This window comes from Callithrix jacchus, chromosome 7 (genome assembly GCF_049354715.1).
Source record: "Callithrix jacchus isolate 240 chromosome 7, calJac240_pri, whole genome shotgun sequence".
Lineage (NCBI taxonomy): Eukaryota > Metazoa > Chordata > Mammalia > Primates > Cebidae > Callithrix > Callithrix jacchus.
Window position 1 is genome coordinate 12,855,087 of NC_133508.1, and position 12,912 is coordinate 12,867,998.

A 12,912-nucleotide genomic window follows, 5' to 3' on the forward strand; every position below is an offset into this window, starting at 1 on the left:
CGTCAAAATTGAAAGAGCTAGAGAAGCAAGATCAAAAAAACTCAAAACCTAGCAGAAAGCAAGAAATAACTAAGATCAGAGCTGAACTGAAAGAGATAGAGACATGAAAAACCCTTCAAAAAAATCAATAAATCCAAGAGCTGGTTTATTGAAAAGATCAACAAAATAGACAAACCACTAGCCAGATTGATAAAAAAGAAAAGAGAGAACAACCAAATAGATGCAACAAAAAATGATAAAGGGGAAATCACCACAGATTCCACAGAAATTCAAACCATGATGAGAGAATATTACAAACAACTCTATGCACATAAACTAGTAAACCTGGAAGAAATGGATAAATTCCTGGACACCTGTGTCCTCCCAAGCCTAAACCAGGAGGAAGCCAAAACTATGAATAGACCAATAACAAGGTCTGAAGTTGAGGCAGCAATTGAGAGCCTACCACACAAAAAAAGCCCAGGTCCAGATGGGTTCACAGCCGAATTCTACCAGACACACAAAGAGGAGCTGGTACCATTCCTTCTGAAACTATTCCAAATAATCCAAAGAGGTAATCCTTCCCAAATCATTTTATGAGACCAACATCATCCTGATACCAAAAGCCAGCAGAGACTCAACAAGAAAAGAAAACATCAGGCCAATATCCATGATGAACATAGATGCAAAAATCTTCAATAAAATACTGGCAAGCTGATTCCAACAGCACATCAAAAAACTTAGCCATCATAATCAAGTAGGATTCATCCCGGGGATGCCAGGCCGGTTCAACATACGCAAGTCTATAAACGTAATTCATCGCATAAACAGAACCAAAAACAAAAACCACATGATTATCTCAACTGACACAGAGAAGGCATTTGATAAAATTCAACAGCCCTTTAAGCTAAAAACCCTCAATAAACTCGGTATTGACGGAACGTATCTCAAAGTATTAAAAGCTATTTATGACAAACCAACAGCCAATATCATACTGAATGGGCAAAAACTGGAAGCATTCCCTTTGAAATCTGGCACTAGACAAGGATGCCTTCTTTCACCACTCCTATTCAATATAGTACTAGAAGTTCTAGCCAGAGCAATCAGGCAAGAAAAAGAAATAAAGGGTATTCAAATAGGAAAGGTGGAAGCCAAATTGTCTCTATTTCCAGATGACATGATAGTATACCTAAAAGACCCCATCGCCTCAGCCCCAAAACTCCTCAAACTGATAAGCAACTTCAGCAAAATCTCAGGATATAAAATCAATGTGCAGAAATCACAAGCATTCCTATACACCAATAACAGACTTAAAGAGAGCCAAATCAAGAACGAACTGCCATTCACAATTGCTACAAAAAGAATAAAATACCTAGGAATACAACTTACAAGGAACGTAAGGGACCTCTTCAAGGAAAACTACAAACCACTGCTCAACGAAATAAGAGAGGACACAAACAGATGGAGAAACATTCCATGTTCATGGTTAGGAAGAATCAATATCGTGAAAATGGCTATACTGCCCAAAGTAATTTACAGAATCAATGCTATCCCCATCAAGCTACCATTGACTTTCTTCACAGAACTGGAAAAAACCACCATGAACTTCATATGGAACCAAAAGAGAGCCTGCATAGCCAAGTCAATTCTAAGCAAAAAGAACACAGCGGGAGGCATCACACTACTGGACTTCAAACTATACTACCAGGCTATAGAAATCAAAACAGCATGGTACTAGTACCAAAACAGAGATATAGACCAATGGAACAGAACAGAGGTATCGGAGGCAACACAACATATCTACAACCATACAATCTTTGATAAACCTGACAAAAACAAGCAATGGGGAAAGGATTCCCTGTTTAATAAAGGGTGTTGGGAAAACTGGCTAGCCATGTGCAGAAAGCAGAAACTGGACCCCTTCCTGACACCTTACACTAAAATTAACTCCAGATGGATTAAAGACTTAAACATAAGACCTGGCACCATAAAAACCCTAGAAGAAAATCTAGGCAAAACCATTTAGGACATAGGAGTAGGCAAGGACTTCATGACCAAAACACCAAAAGCATTGGCAACAAAAGCCAAAATAGACAAATGGGACCTAATTAAACTCTACAGCTTCTGCACAGCAAAAGAAATAGTCACTAGAGTGAATTGGCAACCAACAGAATGGGAAAAAATTTTTGCAGTTTACCCATCTAACAAAGGGTTGATATCCAGAATTTACAAAGAACTCAAACAGATTTACAGGAAAAAAACAAACAAGCCCATCCAAAAACGGGCAAAGGAAGAAATGAACAGACACTTTACAAAAGAAGACATACATGAGGCCAACAAACATATGAAAAACTGCTCATCATCACTGGTCATTAGAGAGATGCAAATCAAAACCACATTGAGATACCATCTCACGCCAGTTAGAGTGGCAATCATTAAAAAATCAACAGATGCTGGAGAGGATGTGGAGAAATAGGAACACTTTTACACTGTTGGTGGGAGTGTAAATTAGTTCAACCATTGTGGAAGACGGTGTGGCGATTCCTCAAGGCCTTAGACATAGAAATTCCATTTGACCCAGCAATCCCATTACTGGGTATATACCCAAAAGAGTATAAATCATTCTACTATAAGGACACATGCACACGAATGTTCATTGCAGCACTGTTTACAATAGGAAAGACCTGGAACCAACCCAAATGCCCATCGATGATAGACTGGACTGGGAAAATGTGGCACATATACACCATGGAATATTATGCAGCAATCGAAAATGATGAGTTCATGTCCTTTGTAGGGACATGGATGAATCTGGAGAACATCATTCTCAGCAAACTGACACAAGAACAGAAAATGAAATACCACATATTCTCACTCATAGGCGGGTGATGAAAACTGAGAACACATGGACACAGGGAAGGCACAGGGAAGGGAGTACTACACACTGGGATCTATTGGGAGGAATAGTGGAGGGACAGAGAGGGTGGGGGAGCTGGGGAGGGATAGCATGGGGAGAAATGCCAGATGTGGGTGAAGGGGAGGAAGGCAGCAAAACACACTGCCATGTGTGTACCTATGCAACTGTCTTGCATGTTCTGCACCATGTACCCCCAAACCTAAAATGCAATAAAAAATAATATAAAAATAAAAAAAGTATAGCCATCTAAGTAGATGTAAAGTGATTACCTCATTGTGGTTTTTACCTAAATTTTTCTCTAATGATGTTGAACACCCTTTCATGTATTTATTGGATATGTATATATGTTTGGAGAAATGTCTATTTCAATCCTTTGCCCATTTTTAATCAGGTTGTCTTTTTGTTGCTGTTGAGTTGTAGGTGTTCTTTATATATTCTAGATATCAATCTGGTATCAGATATAAGCAATGCAAACATTCTCCCGTTCTGTAGCTTGTCTTTACACTTTCTTGATAAGGTCCTTTAATGCATAAAACTTTCAAATTTTGATGAAATAGAACTTATCTATTTTTTCTTTTGTTGCTCATGCTTTTTGGTGTCTTACCCAAGAATCCACTGCAAAACTGAAGTTCATGAAGATTAAACTGTTTTCTTCGAAAATGTTTAGGGTTCTAGCTTTTATATTTAGGTTTCTGACCCATCTAGAGTTAATTTTTATATGCAATGTGACGCAGGGGGTCTAATTTTATTTTTTACATGTGGTAATCAAGTTACCTTGGCACCATCTGTTGATGAGAATATTGTTTCCCAATTGAGTGGACTGAGCATCCTTGTCAAAAATCAGCAGGCATAGATGTATGGGTTTATTTCTGAACTCTAAATTCTATTGCACTAGACCATATACCTGTATTATTCCAATATCACATTGTTTTGATTACTGTAGCTTTGGAGTAAGTTTTGAAATGAGGAAGAGGAGAGTAGTTAATTGAGGAAAAGCAGCAAAAATGCAAGATCAATGGGAGCTTTGGAAAATAATGAGTTTCTTAAGTTACCCCTGGCTACAGGGTACAGAATGAGGAAAAAATATCACCACAACTTAATTTAATTTTGGACTGGGAAGAAGGGAGAGGTGAGTGTCAAGGATAATGCTTAGATTTCCAGTTTACAGAGGGTATGATATTGGGTGTTCTCAGTTGAGATAAGAAATGTGAGATGAAGACAAAGTTCGCAGAACGCAGTGCTATGTGCGTGTGTGTGCTGAGTTTTTAGGCAGACTAAAGTCAGGTGTCTTTTAAATATCTAAGAAATGTAGGTATACAAGTAGGTATGTGGACATAGAGCTAGTGAGCTGAGAATATATACTGAAGATTTGTCAGGCACCTCAGCAGGGTAACTGAAACCATAAATGTAGATTAGACTGCCCCAGGGGAGAATATGGTAGAAAGAGATGTAGGCTCCAAGAACTAGAAGCAAATATGGGAGAGTTGTCTTATAGAAGTCCAGTGAAGGCAGGATTTCAGAAAGTGGAGAATATTGCTAGGATGTCAAACAGTAGAAAGAGTTGAAAATGTCCAATAGATTTAGCAATACATTGGTCACTGGTGACTTCAGCAAGAGCTGTGTTAGTGAAATAATAGCACCCCAACCAGATTGGAGTGGGTTAAGAAGTAAGTGGCAGGTGGAAAAACTGAAATAGAGAATACTTTCCAGAAAAATGATTGAAAAAGGGAAATGAGGTAAATGGAAAGTAGCTGGAAAGAGATAGATGAGAGGTCACATGCAGGTTCTATGATTATTTAAATTTTATTCTCATTTTAATTAAAATACTACATACGTATGATTTTTCAAAAATCAAATAATCCCAAACTCCCTACCTCCTCTTCCTGCCATCCTAAGGCAATCATTGTCAACTATTTTAGTTTTCTTTTTTGGGTTTTACCTCTGTATTTAAAAACCCTACCCTTATGTAATTATCTTCCTATCTTAAGTCAATAAATCTCTTTCACATATACCTCCCTAACACATACACATTATCCTTCCTTTTTTCTTCTCAAGAAAGTCATACTCCAATTTCTAGTTAAATCAAAATGCACTGTTTAATAGGACAATGCACTTCCCCACCACACTGAAATTAGGCAAGGCCATGTGTGGATTTGACAGGTGGAATCTGAGTAAAAGGGATTTATGCCACTTGCACATTGGATGATTTAAGAATGCTCAGTATGATTTGCTATGCTTTCCTTTTCTTTATACCATGGGTAATGGCAATCCCCAGATGGTGGTGCTCTGTTAGCCTACATACTAGAATGAGGACAAATGACAGCAGAGCTCCCAGCTCATCTGTGATGAACATGTATTATGAGCAACAATCACTGTTTTAAACCACTGAGATTTTGAGGTTTCTTGGTATTAAAGCATAACCTAACCAATCCTGCCTATCCTAGGTCAAGGAGATTATACATGAGGAAAGACTTAAATAGTGAAAGAGAGCTAGCCATGTAAAGGGAAAAGCATATGCAAAAGCCGTAAGTGAGAAAGAACTCAGTATGTTTGAAGCAGAAAGGACAGTGACTGGAATGTGGTGAATAGACAGAACTATGAAAAGCAGAAGAGAGCTATACTAAGATCAAATCATGCAGAATCTAAAGCTGACAATAAGTAGCTTGGATTGCAATATGATAGCAAAACACAGCAATTAGAGGGATTAAGTTGTAGTGGGGTGTGAGGGGAACATGGGGTCAAGCAAAAAGCTACAAAATGAATCAAAAATAATTGGCATTCCCTTTCTACTGCCAAATTCCAGATCTCAGGCTCAGGTAAGAAACCAAACAATACCTTCCTGGAGAAATCAAATGTTCCCAGAGAAAGAATCTTTAGACACTGACATTTGAAGGTATCTAAAGAAAAAGCCATCTGGCTACCTGACATCCCAACAGTAAAGCCAACTCACACAGAATAGGTATAGGTATGTGATGAGTCCAAGACAACTGTTCAGATGCTAGCTTTCTCGTGACTCACACTTAAATGTGAACAGACAGCCAAAGATAACCAGATATTTGATACCGGCTTCTTAATAAAGAAGGAGACCACATCAAGCAAACAGAAGAGAGTAAGGGTTAGGAGGAGAAGAAGGAATTAAAAAAAGAAAATGCAGAAACAGTAAAGATTTTTAAAATATATATAATCTAATGAGTTAGAAATAATATTGTATCTGCAAACCATAAACAGGAATATTCAGGAAAATATAAAATATGAGGAATAACAAATTGAGTTAATGGGTTAGAAAATAAAGTTGTGACAATTTTCCAAAAAGTAGAACAAAAAGATAAGAAATGCACAATAGGAAACGAGAAAAAGACATTATATCTGAACAATGAAATGGAAGGACAAAATTATTCAAGTAAAGTACCTAGCACTGAAACATAGGCATTTGCAAACGGAAAGGACCCATCAGCTGTCTAACATGTGAATGGAAGGAGGCCAAAGCACATCAGCCTAGAATATCAAAACACTGAGAGTTGCTTCCCAGGTACTGGTGGGTGATGGGGAGAGGTCATAAAACAAAATGGCATCAGATTTCTTAATATCAACACGGAAGCTAGAAAATGATAATTTTCTTTAGAAAAATTATTTTCAATCTAAATGTCTAATTTCTCAAAATGATCAACTAGTGAAGGCTAAAGACATTTCAGTCACATAGATATTCAAAGAATTTACATACTAAGTATCTTTTCTCAGGAAGCTACAATATGAATAAATAAATCAGGAGAAAGAAAAATCTGCAATCTTGCCTTGTCCAGGAAACAGGACTCAACACAGGAAGAAGGGAGGCAATGGGAATTCCCAAACCAAGAGCTTTATAGCAGATCTGTAAAAAAAAAAGTCCAGTCACTGTTAGAGCAAATACAGGACAGGCTTAGGAAAGGAGTTCCAGGGAACAAAAACGAAACTGAGCAACTGCATTGGACTCAACACATACGTATACCCAATAAACACATAAATTTATGCTACACATTAATATCCATGCAAAAATCTTAAATTTTGGCCAACAGAATCAAAATAGCATATTTTTTAATGTATCATTCTAGGAATGCAATGATGGTTCAATATTAAGAAATACATTAATATAACAAACGATATTAAAAGAACTAAGAATATGATCACCTCTACAGATGCTGAAAAAGCACCTGACAAACTTCAAAATTCATTCATATAAAAAACCCTCAATAACTAAGAATTGAGGGATACTGCTTTAATATACAGGCATCCCTCACTGTTTTACAAGTTACTTTATTGTGCTCCACAGGTATTGCTTTAAAAAAAAGAAAATCTAATGTGGCCTGAGTCAAGCAAGTCTACTGGTGCCCTTTACCAACAATGTGTGCCCAGTTCGTGTCTATGGATAACATTTGGTTGAGTCTCATAGTATTTCAGACGTTTTCATTATTATTGTATGTGTTATGGTGATCTGCGATCAGTGATCTCTGCGGTTACTGATTATTTTGGGGTACCACAAACCACACCTATGTAAAATAATGGACTTAATCAATAAATGTTGTGTGAGTTCTGACTGCCCCACCAACTGCTCATTCTCCCATCTTTCTCCCTCTGCTCTGGCCTCCATGAGACACAACAATAATGAAATCAGGCCCATTAATAGCCCTACAATTGCCTCAAAGTGTTTAAGTGAGCAAAGAGTCACATCTCTCTCACTTAGTCAAAAAAGAAAAATGATCACGCTTAGTGAGGGAGGCATGTCGAAAGCCAAGACAGGCTTTGAAAGCTGGGCCTCTGGAGCCAAACAACTATCCCAGCTGCAAATACAAAGGAAAAGTTCTTGAAAGAAATTAAAAGTGCTCTTTCAGTGAACACATGAATGATAAGAAAGCAAAACAGTCTTATTGCTGCTTTGGAAAATATTTTAGTGGTCTAAATAGAACACCAGACCAGCCACAATATTCCCTTAAGCCAAAACCGAATCCAGAGCAAGGACCTAACTCTCTTCAGTTCTATGAAGGCAAAGAGAGGGGTGAGCAAGCTGCAGAAGTTTGAGGCTAGCAGAGGTTGATTCATGAGGTTATACATGAGGAAAGAAGCTGTCTCCATAAAACTACAAGATGAAACAGCAAGTTATCCATAAGATCTAGCTAAGATAACTGATTAAAGTGGCTACATTAAACAACGGATTTTCACTGTAGACAAAATAGTCTCATATTGGCAGAAATGCCATCTAGGACATTCATAGCTAGAGAGGTGATGCCTGGGTTCAAACCATCAAAAGACAGGCTAACTCTTAATGCAGCTGGTGACCTTAACTTGAAGCCAATGCTCATTTACCATTCTGAAAATCCTAGAGCCTGTAAGAATTATGCCAAATCTACTCTGCCTGTGTTGTGTAGCTGGAACAACAAAGCCTAGATGACAGCACATCTGTTTACAGCATGGTTTACAGAATATTTTAATCCCACTATTGAGTCTTACTGCTCAGAAAAACAGATTCCTTTCAAAATATTATCGCTCATTGGCAATGCACCTGGTTACACAAGAGCTCTGATGGAGATTTACAGGGAGATTAGTGTTATTTTCATGTGGCTAACACAACATCCATTCTGCTGCCCATTGATCAAGAAGTAATTTCAGCTGGGTGCAGTGGCTCACACCTGTAATCCCAGCACTTTGGGAGGCCAAAGCAGGAGGATCACTTGGGCCCAGGAGCTCAAGGCTGCAGTGAGCCCTGTTTGTGCCACTGCACTCCAGCCTAGATGACAGAGCATGACCCTGTCTCAAAAAAAAAAAAAAAAAAAGTAATTTCAACTTTCAAGTCTGATTTAAGAATCCATTTCATAAGTCTAAAGCTGATATAGTGATTCCTCTGATGGACCAAATTAACTCCAGATTTGGCAGAAATGGTAAGAGACCTAGAATTAGAAGTCGAGCCTGAAGATGTAACTGAATTGCTATAATCTCATGATAAAACTTTAATGAATGAAGAGTTGCTTCTTATGAATAAGCAAGTAGTTTCTTGAGATGGAACCTAATCCTGAGGAAGATGTTGTGAACACTGCCAAAATGACAACAAAGGTTTCAGAATTCCATAAATTTAGTTGATAAAGCAGTAGCAGGGTTGGAGAGGACTGACTCCAATTTTGAAAGAGGTTCCACTGTGGGTAAAATGCTATCAAACAGCATTACAAATGACAGAGAACTCTTTCATGAAAAGAAGAACCAATAGGTGTGGCAAACTTCATTGCTGTCCTTATTTTAAGGAACTGCCACAGACATCCCAACCTCCAGCAGCCACCACCCTAATCAGTCAGCAGCCATCAACATCAAGGCAAGACCCTTCCCTGAAGGCTCAGATGATTGTTAGCATTTTTAGCAATAAAGTTTTTTTGGTTTTTTTTTTTGAGACAGAGTTTCGCTCTTGTTACCCAGGCTGGAGTGCAATGGCGCGATCTCGGCTCACTGCAACCTCCGCCTTCTGGGTTCAGGCAGTTCTCCTGCCTCAGCCTCCCGAGTAGCTAGGACCACAGGCATGCGCCACCATGCCCAGCTAATTTTTTGTATTTTTAGTAGAGAGGGGGTTTCACCATTGAGAAGCCAAAAACTTTCTATAACTCACTTTGTTGTGACATTCACTTTGTTGTGGTGGTCTGGAACCAAACCCGCAATATATCCAAGGTATGCCTGTATACCTATTAGCTTCAAAGCTATCATCTTACTTAATGGGGAAATATTAGGAGATTCTGTGCTAAAATAAGGAAACAGTTAAGGATCCTCACTATATCCATTCTTATGTAATACAGCAATTACATAAGAAGGCAATCAGAGGAATCAAAACTGGAAAAAAAAGAGGTAAAACTTCTATTCGCAGATGGCACCGATGATATGACTGTACATACAGACAACTCAAAAGAATGAAGAATACAATCAAAAGTCAGAAAATCAAAATCAAGTATTAGATGAAAATATGAGTAACTTCCTTTAAAACCAGAGTAGAAACAAGTAAACGTAAAACCTAAAAACGAGTTAAATTAAACCCTTTGCACATCTCAAATATACCATAAACAAAGTAAAAATATAAATGACAAATGGAATAGGTTAAAGTGCAAGAAATATTTGCTAATATCCCTTATACATAAAGAACCTCTAAATTTTCAGAATAAGCCCCAAAATATAATAGAAAAAAATGGGCAAAATACGTGGACAAGCAAAACACACAGTAATAAAAAAGGCCTATAAATTTATGGAAAGATGCTTAATTTATCTCATTATTGAAGTAACTTTCAGATTACATTTAATATATCATTTCTACATATTAGACTAGCAAAACTCTAAAAGCCTGGCAAAGTACTCTTCTGTATAGACTGCAGGGAAATAGGCATTCTCATACACTACTGGTGGGAACACAAAATTTCACAATCTTTATAGAGGGAAATATGGCAATAATCACCAAAATTACATACGCATTTACTCTTTGACCCCCCAATCTCATTGGCAAAAATCACAAAATGATGTATAAAGCCATTTATCATAGCCCTTTCTGTAATAGTAAATCAATAAGGAACTGGTTGAATACAGTATGGGGCATCCATATAGTAAAGTACAATCAGCTATTAGGAAAAAAAAAAAGAGGGATAATGCTAAAATGCAACTAAAGAAAAAATAAAGTGGACTTCATCAACATTAAAAACTTTTTTGTTTCAAAGAACACCATCAAAATGAAAAGTCAACCACAGAATATTAAAAAAAAACTCTGTAAATCTGCAAATCATATCTCTGTAAAGAAGTTCTATTCAGAATATATAAAAATTCTTCCAACAATAAAAATACAAATAACCCAATTTAAACATGGACAAAGGATTTGGACAGATGTTTGTCCAAAAAAGATACACAAATGGCCAGTAAGTACATAAAAACATACTTAACATGAATCCAAATTTATGGTTCTCACATTATCTGAAGGTTAGAGACCTAGTTATTTTGTTTTTACTTAAGAAGGGCCTTTAAGCTAAAGTATATAATAAGCATGTAGTGTATTTATGCTAAGAAGTTAATCACATGAACAGAGGAAAAAGGATCTACCATCCATAAGTTTTAGTTATGTGCTTTGTGTAAGTAAACCATGAAAATGCAGTAAGGTTTGATTTATCCTAATTTAAAAATACATTCCATAAATTTTCTAAGTAAATGTGATTTCTCTAAGCATTAAAAATTTCTTAAGATGTGATTGCAACTGTAACATGTATTTGAAATGCCCAGATCTGCTTAAACAGAATATAAACAAACATGTTTTCTAAATCCCCAGGGTCATCATATGCAACAATACAAAAAAATCAACTCGATTACACATGGGCTGCTTCTCTCTACAGCAGGTTCTCTCAACCCTGAAGCTATTTGAGGCCAGTGGTTCTTGGCTGTGGGGCCATCCTGTGCATCATCAGATGTTCAGTAGCATCCCTGGCCACTACCTACTTGATACCTATAGTATCTTTCAAGGCATGACGATCAAAATTGTCTCCAGACAGAGCCAAATAGCCCCTATATGGCAAAGTCCACAAGACTTGAAAAATCCCTGCTATAAATTAACTGATCATGCTTTTGTACTCATGTGTTTGAAATTTGTCGTTTTCTAGCTCTTCCCTAAATGTCTGCCAGTCAACGGCTCAATAAACTGTATGTTGGTTTCTCAAAGGATTCCCTTGTCCATTTATAACTGTTTTAAGTCTGTTGTACACCAAAATGTCAATACACCGCCATGATGACAGCCAGTCTCCCAAAGAGGACCTCTTTGGTTATGGTAAAAGAGGGTGGAAGTTCCCCTCTGAATAAAGGCATGAGTTTTTCAATTATAAATACTATGGCTATTAGTTAATTTTTAGATTTTTGATCTTGTTTCAATCTTGGCCAAAACCAAAAGCACAAAAATCATATAATGTCTAAATCTGCTTTTTAAAAACTTACTAGTGAAGCCAAATATCATTTCAAGCACTTTTTTTGTGTGTTTGTAGCTCTTCTTCAGAAAAGTATCATTTGCATTCTCACTGTATCATCTGCCATTTTCTTAATGATTCTTCAAAATGCCTTTGTTTCTCGTTATTGCTGTTTTGGTAGAGATGGGGTCTCACTATACTGCCCAGGTTGGTCTCAAACACCTGGCCTCAAGAGATCCTCCTGCTTTGGTCTCCCAAAGTGCTTGGATTACAAGCGTGAGCCACCACACGCAGTCAAAAATTCCTTATATACCATAGGAATATTATCCTTTAGGTTATCATCTATATTGCCAGTACAGTTCTAGTTCCCTTCTTTGTTAACAGGGTTTTTCATTTTAAATTTGTATGTAGTCAAATTTGTCCATCTTTTCCTTTAAGATTTTTGCATACACTTTTCTCAACTTAAAAGTTTTAAAACTACATACCAAAAAAGTACCCTTTCAGCATAAAAATCTCAATTTCTTTTAAACCATATGAGATGCTTTCTGATAAAAAAAAAAAAAAAAATCCAAAGCCTAACACTGATTCTTCTTTTAAAGCCACATATACAAAGAGCATATTATATACTAAGCCACTACTACCTAGGTTAGAAAGAGATAAAATTACATGGGAAAAAATGTCTAACTGATAGAATACAAAATATGGTCTTATCACCCTGAACAAGCCTGATCTCATCTGATCTTGGAAGCTAAGGATGATTAGGCCCAGTTAGTACTTGGGAGACAAAATAAGAGAAATTTTCTTATATTTCATTTGCAGCCATGAAATGTCAGTACGGAATTGATTTTTGAATAAATAATTAGAAGATGTGAAAATTATAAAAAACTTGATACAGAGCTGTTGCTATTTTATCTACATCAATTCTCATTATTTGCAGATTATGTATTTGCAAATGTTCCTACTTGCTAAAATTATTTGTAATCCTAAAATCAATCCTCATGATGTTCTCACATCATATGACCGCACACATGCACAGAGCAGCTGAAAATTGAGTCACTCAGCATGCGCACTCCCAGCTGGGGC

At 37.0% G+C, this 12,912-nt stretch overlaps 1 protein-coding gene across 50 annotated transcripts in view; it reads right to left on the reverse strand.

Annotated features, from left to right (window-relative positions):
- The window catches only part of ZMYND11 (zinc finger MYND-type containing 11), a 127,551-nt gene that overhangs the window by 94,050 nt on the left and 20,589 nt on the right, over positions 1–12,912 (reverse strand). For 10 of the 50 annotated variants that reach the window (XM_078329439.1, XM_035252771.3, XM_078329415.1 and 7 more), the window contains exon 2: positions 6,688–6,764. The exons of the other annotated variants lie outside the window; for them this stretch is intronic. The gene's annotated coding sequence lies outside the window, so the exon portion shown is untranslated. The remainder of the gene's footprint in view (positions 1–6,687; positions 6,765–12,912) is intronic. 50 annotated transcript variants of the gene reach the window in all.